Raw genomic sequence first — 18634 nt, forward strand, 5'->3', positions numbered from 1 at the left:
GATGAGCTTGAGAGGCCGGACTGCGCTACGATCACACTACGACCAACGTCTATCTCATGTAAATAAAACCATTTTTTCGCAACTCTTCCTAACAGTTGTGGGGCAAGGTGCGGGGTAGCCGCCACCGAAGACGGAGGCTGAACCACAAGTTCTTCGACGGAGCCGTCGCATTGCTGGACTCCCACCGAATCCACTGGAGTTGAATATGTCCCATGACGCCGACGAACAACGGCCCATTCAAACTGCTGCGCCGACCAGTTCCATTCTATAACTGAGAGGTGCGCGTCCCTTCGCTGAAAGATCGGACAAAGACGTCGAGGAATGGTTCATCCATTATCACCGGGTGAGGGATGCCAACAAGTGGAACATAGCTCAGCTTTCCAACATCGTGTTCTTTCTAACGGATACTGCGTTGGTGTGGTTCGACGATCACGAGGAAACGTTCACAACATGGGGAAGATTTGTTTCGGAAATCCAACAGTGATTAGGAGTCCCACGACGAAAAAGAAAAGGGCAGAACAGACGCAACTGCAATGCGTGCAAGTGACAGGCGAAACCTGCACGACCTCGATTGAGGCAGTAATAAAACTATGTATTATGGAGGACTCTGGAATGTGAGGAAGACAGAGCTGGGCACATCCTAAAAGGAATCGCCGAAGATGTTTACAATTTCTTCATCGCAAAAGACAACCTGGCTTCCGTCGCCGACATCATTCGGCACTGTCACACTTTTGAGCAACTGAAGACGAGGCGCATCACGCCGATATTTGGCGGGCTAGCCCATGTGACAACAGTTGCAATCGTAGACAGCAACCAGCCCCTCGATCTTGCATCAACGATGCGGGAAATACTTCGGGAAGAGCTCAGCCGGCAAGAGAAAGTGACACATCCAGGCACTCATAGTTTCCGCCTACCACCAGATTTCGAGCCAAAGGTGGCATCCTTCTCCCCGTATTCTGTGACGAGGGGCACTGACGAATATGAACTCGCTCCCCAGCAGCAGCCTCGTCTGTACGACCGAGGCCCTACTTATTACGCTCACCCACAACGAGAACAGCCGCGTTTTTACCCCAAGGCCCTGTGTCTTCTGTCAGGCCGCGACAAGAGCAGCACCGACCATGCTACCACGACATGACTTATGAACGATATAACGGATTTCAGCAAGCAGCAGAGACACGTTATCCCCATGACAACAAACTTTCTCTCCACCCGCAGCAACCTAGCATTCGTTTCAAAGAAGATGATGTGAGCCGCAACCCTCCCGTGTGCTACAACTGCGGTTCAACAGGCATATAGCTCGGTATTGTCGCCAGGGCCATCAATCACGAAGGACACCACCGATGTTCTCGCCCCTCGGAACCCGTACTTCATATGACTTGCGGAGGACCATTTTGCCTCCGGTGGATCCCCTCTGACACGAGGCCAGACGCAGCGATTCGCCAGCATCTGAGCGGAGTTTGACGCCACCAAATAACCATACCCGTCCTTCTCCATCCCCTCAGCGCCGTTCTTCCTCACCGTCGCCGGGAAACGCACATCCGCGGCCAATGGAGATGAAGTCGCCGGACCGTCTTTCCCAGAAATACGTCTGCCTGTTGTGATGCTCAAAGACAAAGTGAAAGAGTCGATTGACGGAATACCGACCAGGGCGTTAGCTGATACTTGGGCGACTGTGTCTGTGATGAGCCTCGCTTTAAAAAAACCATCTAGGCCAAAAAGTTGTGTTTTTTGGAATCATCGTATTACCTTTCGTGCAGTAGGCGACAAGTGGCTTCGTCCTCTTGGTGTTTGTGCAGTGAGTGTTTTGTTAGCTGGGAAACTATTTATGTCGGAATTCCTTGTTCTTTGTCGTTGTTCCCACAATGTTATTCTTGATATCGATTTTCTGGAACAGTGCGGCGCTTCCGTGGACTGTGGTTGTGGCGAAATATCATTGAAGAAGTTATTCTATCAGCACATTCCGAACAAAGCTCGCGTGGCGAAGACAGGGGCACAGACGGGCTCAGTGTTCTTCTTGAAGCGTTTGCACCATCGTGGTGCCTGACGCCCATTCGTGTTTCTGCAACTACTTTTGACGCTAATTGTGTGGACCTTGTAGTTAGGCCTCTCCGCATGACCTGTGCTATAAATATATACTTGTGCCCTGCTCTGTCGTGTGCATGACGAAAGGAGTCGCCACATTGTGCGCGCTGAACTGTTCCGCCGCGTCGGTTATCCTCGCTCGCGTTGTCAAAATCGGTCACCGACATTATTTACGCATTGACAAGTATTTTGCGACAAAATGCGTCCTTCAATTGGATACCAGAGTGTGAAGCATCATTCTTTCAACTGAAGTTTATACTAACGTCAGCACCCGTCTTGCGGCACTTCGATTCATTGCTCGACTGAAGTTCACACTGATGCTAGTGGCATCGGGATAGGAGCGGTGCTCGCACAACGTCACAGCGGCGCAGAACATGTCGCATATGCCAGCCGTTGCCTGAGCAAAACTAAACGGAATTATAAGGTTACGGAACAGGAATGCTGGCGGCTCTTTTCGCCATACCAAAATTTCGGCGTTATCTTTACGGTAGACCATTCAAAATTATTAGCGGTCATCATTCTTTATGTTGGTTGGTTGGTTTCCGTGATCCCACTGGTCGCCTCGCACCTTGGGCGCTGCGCCTCCAGGAATACGACTTTGTGGTATCGTACAAGAGGGGTGGTCGTCACGCTGACGCACACTGCCTCACTCGGATTCCTCTTGCGACTGCCGACTGGGATGCTAAGAATGTTGACGACTGTCTCGCTGCTGTTACTTTTACGTTCCATGACATGGCAGACTTTCAGCGAGAACAACGGAATGTTGTTACCCTCGATCCGTTTTCTGTCGCCGCCCGTATTTCTGAAGGCCGCGGTCGCTTTACTGTCCATGATAAGTGCCCTACAAAACTAATTATTCCGGACATGGAGCACGTTTTATGCTTGTCCCCGAGAGTATCCGCTCCGAAGTTCTACGCGCCATGCATGACAATGTGATATCCGGCCATTTCGGCTTCGTACGAACGCTACACCGCACACAGAAGCGTTTTACTGGCCCAAGCGCTAAGTCGCTAGTTGTGAAACGTGTCAACGTCACAAGCCACAAGCCACTGGAGCTCAGGGTCCCCTTCGACCATTGACACCGCCCAGTATGGCGTTCGAGCAGGTAGGCATTCACTTCTGGGTCCATTTCCCTTAGCTAAGAACAAGAACCGTTGGATAATTGTCTGCGTAGACATCTTCCATACCGTCTTCCACCGTTGCTTGCGTGGTGGTCTTGCTGCTGCATTCTACGGTCCCTGGTCATGACCCACCCTGTCATCCGCGACCGTGGTCGCCAGTTCACTGCTGATGCGATTGACGAGTTACATCGTTTGTGCACTTCACAGTTTCGTCATTCTACGCCGTATCACGTGCAGACCAATGGCCTTGTTGAATAGATAAACAAAGCTGACCAACATGCTTGCCATGTACGTGTCCTCCAATCACATGAACTGGAAAGACTTGCTGTCCTTCATCACTTACGCAAACAAAACGGCGAAACACGAAACCACGAGCTATAGCCCATTTTATCTCCTCTATGAAAGGTTACCGCGAAGCCCTCTGGACACTTTCTTACCGTTCGTTCTGCACAGTGACGATTCTGTATCAAGGCATTTGTGCCTCGCCGAACTAGCCCGTCGAATAGCTCGTCTTCGTATTCTGGCCTCGCAAAGTCGTTCGACAGAGCGATACCACGACCATCACGTACAAGCATCGCTGGAAAAACGTGACTTGGTCATTCTTTGGACACTGCAGCGCAAGCGTGGATTGTGCGTAAAGTTCTTGTCCCAATATTCAAGCCCGTTTGTAGTTGTGTACCGCCTGAGCAAACTCACTTACGTCATAGCTCTCCTGCTGAGCAATGGACGGCGATCAAGTAGTACACAGCTGACTCATGTTGCTCGCCTGAAGATTTTCTACCCTGATTGTCCATCCTGGCTCGCCCCACAGGCTTCGTCTGCTTGCGGAGAAATGTAACGGATACGAAAGGCAGGTGCAAGAAAGAAGAAAAGACGAAGAGAAGGAGGAGTTCGAGAGGCCGGACAGCGCTTCGATCACGCTACGATCATCGTCCATCTCCTATAATAAAACCATTTCTTCTCCACTATTCGTAATAACATATAAGCCAAATTAGGTTCTCTCAGTTATTAGGTTCATATATTGATGGCATTTTATTGTGGTCAAGCAGGCAAAAATGCTAAACAAGGAGAATTTTAGGCCCAAACAATGAAACGTTCCTTTACTTCGAGCGCTTCCTAACCTTACGTGAGGCTTCCTTACAGCGAAGGACCGATGGAGGAAGCAAGCATACTCTGAAAGCTCCCTTCACCCGTCCTCACGTAAGGAGCGGTTGCCGCCACGCCTGGGTTCGAGATTACCTCTTAAAAGCTTTAGGCGAACACCCGAACACCACTATTCAATAAAAAAGGTTGTATCGTCGCACAATCTTTAAGTTGATGAGCTAATATAGAGAAGCGTGGACGCTTTTTTCTAATTTTGTTTACTAAACCTAAAGAAGTAGCGCATTACAGTGCAAAACTTGATGTGCTCCAGCAACGCTGGCACGCCGGCGTCGTGCAACGCCGAGCAACGCTTCCATGCCGCACGCGTGACTGAAACGAACGTGCCCGGCGAAACGTACCGTGCTCGCACTTCTCCGAAGGTGGGCAACAGCGCGCATGCGCAAGCAAACGTCACGTGGTTAAACAGTGAGGCGAAGCGCTCGTTCAGGGCCAGGAGCGGCGTAAGGACCCATGAAGGTAGCTTGGCCCAAACAATAAAACGTTCCTTTCCATCGAGCGCTTGCTAACCTTACGTGAGGCCTCCTTACAGCGAAGGACCGATAGAGGAAGCAAGCGTACTCTGAGGCCCGGATTCTGAAACGCTCCTTTCCTAACTAAGGATGCCTCACACGCTGTGAGGCGACCTGGCGTCAATTCTGGAACGTACCTTACTAAGGGGCACTAAGTTAGGGCCTCCTTGGTGCTTCCCCGCGCTTAGGGAGCCGGCACGCTACCTTCATGCGTCCTAACCGTGCTCCTCTACCTGAACGTATGCTTCTCCGCATGACTTTGCACGCGGTACGCTCGGCTAGGGTAGGTGCCGTGTGCAGCCAAGGCCGCGGTAGCCAGCCGCCGTGTACTGACGCCCAGTTTGGTTACGCGGACCGCGTTTTGTGCCATATCTTTTTTTCACTGTGATCTTGTGGAAAGCGAGCGGCGAGAATGACGGCCTTGCAGTGTTTATCCTGAATAGTTCGATAGCTTCGAAAGCTATGCACGGTTTCTTCGACGAGCAAATGAACTTCTTTACGGGACTGTGTACAAGCCTCCACCTTTGACTCCAGCCCGGCGCCTGACTGACAGGCAGAATCCACTGGAATACTACGACGAAGTTTTCTTGCTTTCAATCACATTGCTGTACCTTTGTAGAAGTTCCGTGAACAAGTCTTTTTCTTCCTCCGTAAAACATGCTTTGCCCGGCATGGCAAATACACATACACACACACACGAAAGAAAACGCACGCAAAGAAAGAAAAAAAGCGACGCCTGACCAAACGAACTCAGATGCTGCCATAGTTGCTAGACTGAGATTGCTTTCTTGCCACGCGCATCAGTTTCGAACCATTTTTACGTTATTAACCAAAGAAATGTAATTTATGCCCCAGTATAAAAGTAGAAATGCAATTTCAACAGTCCCGGCACTTCGTCTCGGCAACTCATTACAAATATTTCGCATTTTTTGTGGGTAATCTCGAAACCAGAAGCCTCTAACGTTACACTTCCTTTCGCGAGGCGCTCCTTCCGCAGGGAAGGCGAAAGGAAGCTTTTAGAATTCGCGGTGGCCTTCCGAGGGCGCCTAACGTTTAGGTAGCATGGAGGGCTCCTTGCGGAAGGTAAGGAAACGGTCTAAGGTTAGGAGGATTTCAGAATCCGGCCCTGAAAGCTCCCTTCACCCGTCCTCACCTAAGGAGCGGTTGCCGCGTGCCTGGGTTCGAGATTATTTCTTCAAATCTTTCCGCGAACACCATTATTCTATTAAAAATGTTGTATCGTCGCACAATCTTTGAATTGAATAGCTAATATAGAGAAACGTGGACGCTTTCTTCTAGTTTTGTTTACTAAAGTTAAAAAAAAGTTGAGCATTACAGTGCAAAACTTGATGTGCTCCAGCAACGCCTAGCAACGCTTTCATGCCGTACGCGTGACTCAAACGAACATGCCTGGCAAGACGTACCGTGCACGCGCTTCTCCGCAGGTGGGCGACAGTGCGCATGCGCAAGCAAATGCCACGTGGTTAAGCAGTGAGGTGAAGCGCTCGTTCAGGGCCAGGAGTGGCGTAAGGACGCATGAAGGTAGCTTTGGAGCTACCTTACGCTGAGGAAGCACCAAGGAAGCCTTCACCGAGGGCTCCTCAGTAAGGAAGCTTTCAGAGTGACATAAGGTAGCCTCACCGCAATGAAGGCTTCCTTAGTTAGGTAAAGGAAGATTTCATTGTTTGGCTGCTTATGCTGAGGAAGTACCAAGGAAGCCTTCACCGAGGGCGCCTCAGTTAGGAAGCTTTCAAAGTTACATAAGGTGGCCTCACCGCAATGAAGGCTTCCTTACTGAGGAAAGGAGGGTTTCATTGTTTGGCCCTTAATTTGCACTTGATAAGATGTGCAAGCAAATCAGGTTGTTAGACATGTAATGGGACATATGAAGCTGTCTTCTACAATAATGCAGTCCTAAATAGCTTCAGAGTTAAGTGATACCACCATAATATCTCTGTAAAGCATGCAGCACGGTTTAGCAGTGTGGGCGGCTGGCATCAACAGACTTATACTTATTGTGAAGTTCAAATGAGGTGTTACTGTTAGGGTGACTATATGTAATTTATGCTTTAGTTCTATGCTTGCATGCGCCATACATAGTTCAACCACTTGGTCAAACAATTGTGATGTAACGTCTATGTATACAAGTATTACCCATTCATTTCTACCATTTGGAATAGGGTAGAAATGCATGGGTAATACTTGTACACTTAGACATCACATCACTATTATTTAACCTATTGGGGGGCCCTGCAAGCTAAAATTTACAGAACTATTATTATATATTGTCAAATTTTATCGTAACACTAATGCAACAGCTTTTATATTATTAGAGATTACCACCATTGTGTACCACCATAGTGTGATAGTTGCACAAAATGTATTTGACTTTGTCTATAAAACCTTGCACACTGGTGCATCATGAAAATTTACCATCTTAAAAATGTCATGCAGCTTACCAATTTGCATGAATATAATGCAAGGTTTCTTTTTCGAAAATTTCTGGCCTCGAAATGTCCTTCACGTTATATTCTTGTTTGCAACAAGACTATAATGCAGTTTTCTCTCTTTATATTTTGTGGCACTTCAAACTGCGGCAAGCTAAACCACTGCGTAGAAATACTAGAATCTGTACCGCGTGTGTAGCTGTCTTCAAACACACCGTGGAAACGTGGCTTTGCCTTGTTTGACTGTTTTGCGGGCACTTCTGAAGTACTGTCTGTCCAATAACCTTGGTGGCATGGAAGTGCCGTCCACTTCTGTGGGTTGCTTTCTCTTTCATTCAGGCATCACATCACATTTTAATCCTAATGTATACGTTCTTTGTCTCAAAACGTTCTTTGTCTAAAAACATTCTTTGTCTGGTTGTGGCAACAAGTATAATGTAGTTCGCTAGCACCACCGCCGGCACATATAATGTGTAGGCATCTGTGTCAAAAGAAAAACCAGGTAATGGTTCGCCAGGAGCTACGGTCCATTTGCACCATTACATATTGAGCTTAAACCTGTAGAAATTACTGGTGAATGAAGTCCACCCAGAGGAACAGCCCATAATATTTTCTTTCATTATAACAATGCTGAAGCTTCGAACAGCATTTTAACTTAGACTTGTTTAAATAAGGACCCTTTTCCTTGTTCAAGTAATACAAAGGTTCCACAGGAAAACATAAACCAAGTTCTAAACAGCAGCATGAATATGAACAGTGTTCAACGTTTCGCAATCTTGCACCTGGTTATTATACTGCCCATCCCATTTTTCTCCACAGGTTGTTCTTTACTGTTCTATTGTCATACCCAGTTTAACTTTAATGTCCTCATTTTTTATTATTTAGTCAACATATAGTTTCTTCATCGGCTTTCAACAAAATATGTATTCATAATGTGCCCTTAATTACTATTTACACTGATCTTAAGAATATGCACCTTGATACAAGATTTAGTTTCCTTAATTTTTCGTTGTCTTTGTCCAAATGTGCAAACTGTTTATGTAAATACCTATATTGAGTTTTGGGAAGATTAAGTCTACTGGAAGATTTACTTCTTACATGTGTACATCGTTTTCTGTTTTGGTCACCTACTCTTTGCAAACACTGACAGCAGTGCTCATACCCGCTCCATCACAATCACCACTGCTAGGCACACCCTTCCTGCCTTTCTTTTAACACTTTGGCTTCTCTTCACCTATATATGCATCAGCTTTTCCACCAATGAGGCTAGGGGCCAGTGAGCTATGCAAAAATAAACTGACCATGAAAACAGTTGCTACCCTGATGAAAAGCACCTATGTCGAAATGTCGGCTACAGCAATATCCCTTGTTCCAACAATGTTGGTTTATGTACATGTTTTTCTAACACAGAAGTTACTGCTTTGTTGTGTTCTGTGATTATCCTTTCTTGCCGCTTGCTTTAGGATGGAAATTCACGAATAATATTTGTTTCTCCTAACAGCAGTAAATTTATCCTTGCAAAATGTTTGGGATCAAGAACAACTTTCACCAGCCGAAAATGCAAGACGAGTGATTGCTTCTCTGATCTAAGAACCTGAGGACTGAAATTTTGCCCCTTTTTGTATATACGCTATGCAATGCATTCATATCAGAAAGTGAAAAGTGTTTTATCTCTGCAGCCATGTCAGTGTGTTGGCGAGACAATTTTCTCAATGGTGACCTGCTGCTAAGACTCTGAGCTGCTTTCATGACATTTGCATTACCGGAGATGTACTATCGCGGAAAAAAGTTCACTGGAAGTACGAGCGTTGACCAGATTGCATCTCTGTGTTCAAGACCGCTAGAAACCGTGGCTCACGCATGCACATTCCGAACGCAGATGTTAGTGCGGCTGATTGCAGCAAATAGCGCACCACTAAAACTCGATCGGCTTTTGTGCGTCCTGGACAATTTTGCCCCCGATGTTACGTTCACCAACTGTGGTATGCTCTGCAAGACGAAATACGGGAAGCACATGTACACTTAACGGGTATAGTACAGATTCAGCATACAGAGTCTTTCGTTTTCTGAATACGGGAAGCACCTGCATTTTAACTGTTATAGTACAGATTCAGCACACAGCGTGTACCATTTTCTTAATACGAGAAACACCTGTACTTTACCGGTTATACTAGAGATTAAACATAGTGTTCTTTTTGTAGACGCAAAAGCACTCGTCTCTCGTATTACGGTCTCTCTGTTACATCTGCCCATTCTACGAAGTGACCGTTCTTTATTAACGGAAAAACGCTTGGTCACACATTTCCAGCAAATTGTGTGTAAAGTAAGGCGATTTTTTTTTACAATGTGGGTCATGATTACTTTATTCCAAACACTTCGAACACTGTTATTGTCCAACTGATCATGGTAATTGATCTTAAGCTCTAGTTGTAGGTGAGTTATATTCTTAGCAGCTGCCTCATTTTGTTCTTGTTAACTGTGTATACTATTCTCCGCTCCCTTCGGGCCTTGAAGGTAATAAATCTATCAAGAAACACCTAAATAAATAAAACCAGATAACATACAAAGCTTTCAAAATATGCTAATGCACATTGGCACGCGCAATTATTTATCCATTTCAAAGGAACTGCATTTCACCCAATACCAAAGTTATCGCTCAGCTCAAGACGCACCTGATTGATTTAAATCTTACTCAAATGGTATAGCTCATTGCGTTTCTTTGGTACGTTCTCACCAAATCTTGCCGAATCAGATTGCATGTGCGACACATGCTTTGTAGTACTTTCTTGAAGACACGTGTGAACCAGCTATAACCCTGGAACATTCCACAAGTCGTGTATATATAAAAAGCCAATGAGCTTGATGCTGAGATAAGATTTTGGACAATGGCCGACTTTGCTCGGCGCTATCATTGTGCTTCACTGCCACTTTTTTTCTCAGCGCAGGTTCAACCAATGAAAGTTAGATGATTCAGTTCTGCTACTGTGTTCATCATCACTACAACGCGACATCAGCTGGAGGTGCATAGAGTTCGTGTACCAAACCTTCCTGTCACACACACACCCTTTGAACGCCAGCATCGTCCCGGACCATCCTGCCAGCTGGATACATCAAACCTGCCCCGGAGCATTGGCTATGTGATTGACCAACCATCCCTTTCAGACATTGTATTGAATTAGCCGAGGGAACCACATATCTACCATGAAACTTCATCCGACAACCTAGACATTCGATTGGTTTTCAACCTTCAAAGACGGGAACTCCAAAGACAGGCTGCGTCATGTGCACTTCTCCTTGAAGGACACAGCGAAGACAGGATTCGAGAGCAGGGAATCAACATTTATAATGCGGGACGTGTTCTGCTGCGATCTCTCTTGTGTCTTCGCAAGTTTCGTCCGAAAAGTAAGGGCTGAAGTTCTACAGGGTGCCAGAACGTTATTACCAACGAGAACGTTAGCAGATTTACAGAACCGAAGATACTTTTTTCCACCAAGTCGACCTACAACATTTTAGAAGAGAAAAAAAGTTCACCTGTTCATGCTTGGTTGGAAACAGGACTTCTCGGCTCAATCATACGAAACCCACCCAAGACAGTGAAATAGTTTCTTCGTGAGGTAATTCTAGTTGATAAAATGCTAAAAGTTCGGAATAAGGTATATACACTCGGCATGTTCACGGGAAACTGCGCTAAAGTCTCTGCTCTACATTACTCTACTCCTGCCAGGTGCGGGAGACTATTAGAGCCGTTGAAGGACTGCGTGAAGGACTGCAAAGAATATTTTCTGCGTCACATCCCCAAGTTGCACCGATTACTGACATTGTCCCGGGAGAGATTCAGCAATCACTAAGGGCCCTAAAGACTAAGCAAGCTTAGCCTTAAGCAACATGTTACGCAACCATCACCAGCCGCGAAGTGTCTCCTGCATGCCAACGCCAGGGCCTGGTAGCGTCGCAGTTCTGTCGCAAGCCAGCACCGGCACCTCTCACCTGTCCGCTTGTCAGCCTAAGCTAACTGTTATGAAAGTTGAAGAACCATCAACCCCGACATACTTCGTGTCGGCACAAAGCTACCACTTTAGTTGATACAGGAGCCAGCTTGTTTGTCACGAGGGAATCCTTCGCCGCCACTTTAAAAAAAAAATCAGAACTGCATACAAAGGCCCTCAGTTCTAGAAATCTGGAGGAAAACTGACAACGCCTACTAGGATCTCCACGGCAAGCGACACTCCGTGTAACCAGACTCACCCTGCGACGTTCGTTATGTCGCCACATTGCTCACGGGATGTAATGTTCGAAATTACCTTCCTAAGCCAACGCGGTGCAGTCATCGACTTAAGAGTCAAGTAGATAACGCTATAGCTCAACCAAGCAATACCACCTAATTCGAGTCTAAATGGCCATGGCATCAAGATACGGAGATTAAGATACTATTCTAACTCGCGGGAGCAAGGTGATCTCCGTCGCAAGGTAACACATGCGAGACATGGAAGGCGTATTTGAGGGTGGCCACCAACTGCTTCTAGACCATGGAATCGGCGTCATAAGGGGGAAGGGTGGAATTGCTTAAATGAAAAGCTAAGATAATAGTGATAAACCTCATTCTTGAACTTAAACACCTGAACAAGGGCACAACGATATGCATAGAAGTTACAAGTCAGTAATACGTTGATCCTACCAGATTCAGCTGAACTAACCACGATGACCCATGTCTTCCAAGGCATAATCAGTCACATGTTTAGGTCTGCTCCACCAATAGACCGACTTTTCTCGTCATTTTCAAGGATTCAATAAACATCAATTGCCTAGCGTCGCCTAAGAAGCAGAGAATGCGCTTGACCCCTCCGAATTTCGACATCAGTTCTTGAAACTTTAGGAGAGAGAGCCGACAACCAGCAATCATCCTGCCGTCCAAAAGCCCATGGGCGTCACCTGTAGCCTATGTGAAGATAAAGGTCGGAACTATGCATTTGTGCGTCGTTTAACATTGCCGGGACAAAATCACAAAGAAGGTTCGTATACACCCCCCTCCCCCCAGCCCCATCGCCCGCAAGGATTAACGACACGTTGGCGCTGTTCTGCAACGCAAAGTATCTTTATATGATGGACCAACATGGGCGAATGGCAAATCGAAGTGGGTGAGAGTCTAACCGAGAAGACCGCCTTTATCAAGGCAGTCTTTACTCGACAGCTTCTGCTTTTGAACGTGCATTGGACACGGTATTCACCGGCTTGAAATGGCAGATCTGGGGTGCGATCTTGCACGCGTTCCAAAATAGAACGGAGGCGGTTCGTTCCACCGAGCCAAATACGATTCGCCAATTTGAACCGTGCCGAACGCCATGACATCTATTGTGACGTGATATCTGCTGTCACAAATTCCATGTCATCCGCTACCGGACGAACGGAACGGAACATAGCGCCTATTTCGTGACATAAAGAATGGACCGCCTCCGTTCTATTTTGGAACGCGTACAAGATCGCACCCCTGGTCCACCTGATGATGTCATCGCTTCTCCTCAAAACTGACCATCAGTTTTAGCGCTTTGCGACAGCACTATAGTTGATAACGCCAGATTGACACGCGTACTTCTTTACCTTTATCGGGCGACCACTTCTCACCACCTAACAAATGCTATCGCACAGGGCAGAACGCAACTGCATGTAAAAGACGTTTCCGGAATGTTATCGATGGTTTGATCCTCTGTCTGTCACCGCAACTTGTATAATCTGATTGAATGTAATCGCAACGCGAATAGCATAGAACCTTGTGGAAGAAACGCGGGTCCCAGCGGTTACTCCGGAAAATTTCGACGACCGCCTATCGAGTTCGCCACTATTGCTCTCCTTTGAGTGTAACTTGGTTTTGTGGGCATAAATTCGCCCAATACTAGCCATTCCCCGTTTTGCTTCTTTCGCCGTCACTACCACGCGGTATCTGGTGACAATATGGACGGATCCTGAAGGTCGAGAAAGGTCCCTTTGCTTACGTAGAAATTGTATTGCTTTTTCACGTGCCTAGCACGTGAGGAGTATTTCCTGATTCACAAAAAAGCCGCAAATATAAACTTTGCATAACCGGTCGACAAGAACGCAGTACGGAAGTTTCTTCGTTTGTGTGCTTGCTATAGGTGCTTCGTCAAGGAGTATTTTCGTATCGCTGCGCCTCTCACTCCTCACAAGAAATACAACGTCGATTTTAGGTGGGGAACAACGCAAGGCGAACCATTCTGAGAAATGATAAGATTACTGCGGTCACCACAAGTACCCACCGGCGTCGACGAAAATTCCTATGCTGAAATTCACAGTGGTGCAAGCAGCTCATACAGTGACACTGAACTAGTCCAGATGAAACACGGCACTCAAAGCGTCGTATTTGCAGTGGCTGGCAGCTGTGGAAAATAGGACGCCAATTATTCAACGACCGAAAAGGAATACCTTGCCATAATTCGGACCGGTGCGAAATTTCACCCTTTCTTCGAGGACAAAGCGTTAAATGTGGTAAATGACCTTGCCACTATATGTTGGCTAGCTAATATCATTCGGGAGCATCCGGGTGCAAGAATTACGCATCACCGTGATATACAAGTCCGGTCGAAAACACTCTGATCTGAGGGCCTTAGCCGCGCAACTATTGATATGATGCCTCAACACGGCCAGACGACGACTCTTTCATAGCGCCAATAAATGCGGATGATTTCGCCAAACACTAGGTAGATGGCGCTGAGCTATGAAGCCTTGTAAACCTCTAGGAACCGAAGATGTACCCTGTGTGTGAAGGTTATTTTGGGCAGGATTTCCGTCGGTTTCACTGCAAAGCGGCTCCCCGTAAAGAAAAATTTCAGCTCAGTCCAGGCCAACTACCTTCAGGTTGTGGCTCCAGTACTACGGCAAGAGGTTGTGCACGTCCTTCATGATGACCCTACGGACGGGAACCTCGGGTTCTCGAGTATGCAAGCGAGGGCTGTTGAACACTATTAGTGGCCACGCCGACGCCACTCATTACGTGAAGACGTGATCTGGTGCGGTGCCTTTAGCGGCTGTGGTGTCGCGGTGTTGAACACGCGGTCATGCCATCGAATCGAAGCCTCGGCGATTTCGATGGGGACGATTTGCAAAAACGCTCTCGTTTCTAGCATTGGAGGCAGGTTAAAGATCCCCTGTTAGCCGAAATGAATTCGGAGTTCCGCACTATGGCGTTCATTACATTTACTTAGTGGTTTTCGCATGTAAAGTCGCAGAATTCAATTCCGTCATGAAGTGACGAGACTGCTTTTGGCGCTAGACACCAGTGACAAGGCCAGTTGGATTACCGCAGCTGATCGATCCTCCTTTGAAACCATCTCAACAGATCCCGATAGATTAGTTGCGCCCTTTCCTACTTTAGTATTTAGAGACAGGTGCGTAATCCTGGCCACCGACTACCTTACACGTTACGCTGAAACAATAGCCCTGCCCGGCAATAGTGTGGCGGAACTATGGAAATTCATTTTCTAGAAACATCACCTGTGACACCGTGCACCATGGTGCACGATGTCGCTTTTTCAGGTGAACTTAATCCATTCCAAAGTAGAGCCATACAAGTCACGGGAGTACAACCGCCTACCACTCGGAGAGTATTGGTCTAATGAAACGCTTGAACAAGACACTCGTCGACACGGTAGCGATGAACGTTGCCGTCAATCTCAAGATGTAGAATGTCATTGTTCAATCCGTAACCTTCGCTTACAACACGTCAGTAGGAGAAAAACAGATCACGCCACTCCAGCTGCTTTACAGAAAACACCTGACGACGACAATCGTCGCCATGCAGCCGACCGTCTCCGATGAAGACATATTGAGAAACTTTGGAAACCTTATCTTGGGGCGCAGGAAATTATCCGATATCTTCGCGCAATTGAATAGGAGGACCTGCCAGAGGGCCTTACGCAATGACACCGGCGTGTCAGGCAACCCGAAGCAGTTCGTATTGTTCGCCTCAAGCGCTTCTACCAGCGCTAACGAAATCTCTGAGTTTGTTTCTTTCAGCATTGGGCTTTTTTCTTTAGTGCCTGCGGTTTAGTTTATTGTTCTCGTATTTTTAGCATCTCAACGATGCGTTTCAAGAGGGGAAGAGGCGGTTATCATTCTTCTCATTCATAATTTTTGCGGTTACTACATTTCCCCGCTAGCGAAGTTATCACTCTGCAACAGACGCACCTACAAGATTTGGAGCCTTTTGACTGGAATGCTATCACTGATTCTATTGTGTTTGTTCTCCCCTAATTTTGTTGAAAGAGATTGCATGCCCGACACGAATGGGGTAATTGTTTTCGGAAACCAAGCAGCCACCAGCGATTGCCCTGACACTTTCAAGAAGCCGTGTATAAAAGCAGAGGCACTTGAGAAATAACGTTGTTAACGGGTGAAATACAGTCGCTCATAAAGCGATAAATAAGCCTACTTGCCAGTGCCCCCGCTTTGAAAGCATTGCCTCGATCCTGCAAACACGAGAACAGACACAAAAAGTAGAATCAGCGATAACATATCAATAAATTCCAAATCGTGTTGGTGTGCCTTGCGCTGAGTCAGTGGGAGAAATGCAACACCTCAGAAATGATAAATAACTACACGTGTCAGTAAAATGTCAACTTGAGCCATGATTTTATAAGCTTTGGCAGCACTCATAAGAAACACAAGCATGAATATAGCTTGTATGTTGCAGGTTTTATTCTATCAAGTCTAACACCTCTTCTAGAGCATAATTATGGGCCCAAGACGCACCTAGCTAGAAACGGCTATCACTCTCTTTGTGCCATATGCTTATAAGTTTTGTGCATCGCATACTTTTTGTTTCCACTGTAAGCAGCACTGCAGCACTGATATTTGCAAGCGCTAACGCCATTAACGGGCAGCTGTATTTTTACCACTGGGTATTTATGAAATCCTTTCGAGCTCTACAACGTCATCATAGTCTGCGAAGTAGCCTGATCAGGAACAAGGTTAATATCTACATCTTGTAAATCCTGTTGCGTCAAATAATCAAGAGGTGCTTCTACTGCGTGCTAGAGATGTTGTTTCGAACATTTTTGTGTGATGAAAACGCCAACTTGCGACGACTGCTACCTTCCCTGTTCGATATACCGAAGAAACTTGTGAGCTTCATGCTTTTCATTCCCACTATAAACAAGTGCACAGTGCTGGTCACTGATCTTAGTGCTTTACTTGCGCTAACATGACTAACAAGTAGAAATTTTTTTTACAACTCGCTATGATAGAGTGCAGGTGAACTATATAACGCTATCACAGTCTACTCTTTAGCATGGTCATGAACAAAGATCGTTATTTGATTTTGTATGTTCGGTTACGTCAAGGAAGAACAAGGGATTTCTTATTGTATGGCAGATGACCGAAACGCTCAAAGTAAAATTCTCCTTCTACCACTGACAGTATTTGCTTCGATTACGGCTTTTTTTTGTTATTCTGGGGAAGGGGGAGAAAAAAAATGGGTGCTAATTATAGAGAGACAAACACTTGAAAAATCTGCTTATTTGCCGCGGTCAGCACGAAATTCAGAATTTCCCTCATAAAAGAATGACGGGATTGCGCAATACCACCTTTGTGGTGGAAGCGTACCTAAAAAGACAACTAAGAAAAATGTAGAATCATAAATAGTGGTACTCAGAAATCATGTATCGAACATATAATAACCTTATCTTGGCAAACACTATTCATACTTTTAAAAGAGACCATATAAAGAAAAATAACAAAGGTGGGCAGTTTTACCCATAGAATGTTTAGTTTGTTCTGAGCAGATAAAAGGGAAAAAATAATAGTAGTGCCCACAGGAATACCTCGAAGAGCTGACAGGCATTTTCTTAGCTATTTGTTTACGTAGTGCGCTATAATGTGCAATTTGAGAATTCCTTTTCTATGCGAGACCTTTCGGGACGGTCGTTCTTGTTTGTTGTTCTGTTTTACTGTTTCCCGCAAGACCCTTTTTCAAACGAATAGTTGTGATACGACTTAGGCCGATCCGCCAGTCTTCTTCGAACGTACCGAACTTGAGTGAACATCTTCGCAAAGTCCCAACTACCATTAGCAATGTCGGACAGCGAAATGGCTGCCTTTTCTCCCTTGTAAATTACTGGTGCCTACATGTATTGGACGTGTGGGATGGTATGCGATTGGCGATTAACGCAGTAATGTCAACGCGGCTACACAAAAGAAAATAAGGTTTTGATCAGTAAACACCGGCAAGCAAGAAATTTATAATATATAGGGGGGTTTTTGTTTAGGTGTTAAAAAAATTCGAGCCGATATATTTATTTTAAATAAAATTTACATACGATAATTATGCTTTATGTACAGACGATCACGCAAATTGGGATTGTTCACTGGTTTTGTAACATATGCATTTATTATTCGATACAAAAGAGCTGACCTCAGGTACAAATTTTGTTTAACCCTTTTTTAAAAGAATGAGAAGTGTTATGGGTGGAAAAAATTGGCGAGGTTTTCTCAAAACGCAGGACGCTAAATACACGGCAGCCGAAGTAGCACCGGTTTAGCAATACGCTATGTGAGTGGCAATATTTTCAGTGCTGGCGCACCTCTTTTATGAAGCACCATCGAGCGTAATGTCACAGACATCAATAAAAGGTAACACCTAGCTTGTACATATGAAAATAAATAAATTTGCATAGCGAAACAGCTGTCACAGAGATATGCGCACCACGTTGATTGATGGGCTGACGTCTTGTATGCAGTGTCTCGCATTGCTCCGAGTCATGTTGCATCTTTCGTGACTGCCTAATAAACAAATCATGCTCAGAGTCATGTAAAATTCCACTTTATTCTGGCTTTCAGTGTTCAGCATGCGATTGGGATGAAGTTTCGTCTCCGTGTGACCAGTCTGGAAAAAAACCTGAGTTTGGTTGCCCTGGGGGATATGGAGAACGGCAGGTGCAACCAAGGACATGCACTCCTGGAGAAGACACCTGCCACTGTCCTCGTGGCACATATAGGCGAAAGGACAGGTATTGCGTGGAACGTGAGCGCTGCACTAAGCCAGAACCAAAGCCTGAAAGGAAAGGGAGGGGATAGTGTATCATATCAGCATTTCGTTGCGTGCTAAAATGTTTGGGGATACGATTGCATGTTGCCGAGCCATGTGTATGCCATAGCACTTTAAGTGGACAATGATGAGAACTAAGTGCGAATAAAACACACACAACAGCAATACACGGTTTGATACTTACTAGGGTGTATGTGGTGTGCTTTGGATGATCAAGACACCTTTCAAACCTGACGAAAATACTACTCATAATATTGT

The sequence above is a fragment of the Dermacentor albipictus genome, chromosome 7 (assembly GCF_038994185.2).
Source record: "Dermacentor albipictus isolate Rhodes 1998 colony chromosome 7, USDA_Dalb.pri_finalv2, whole genome shotgun sequence".
In the NCBI taxonomy this organism is placed as follows: Eukaryota; Metazoa; Arthropoda; class Arachnida; order Ixodida; family Ixodidae; genus Dermacentor; species Dermacentor albipictus.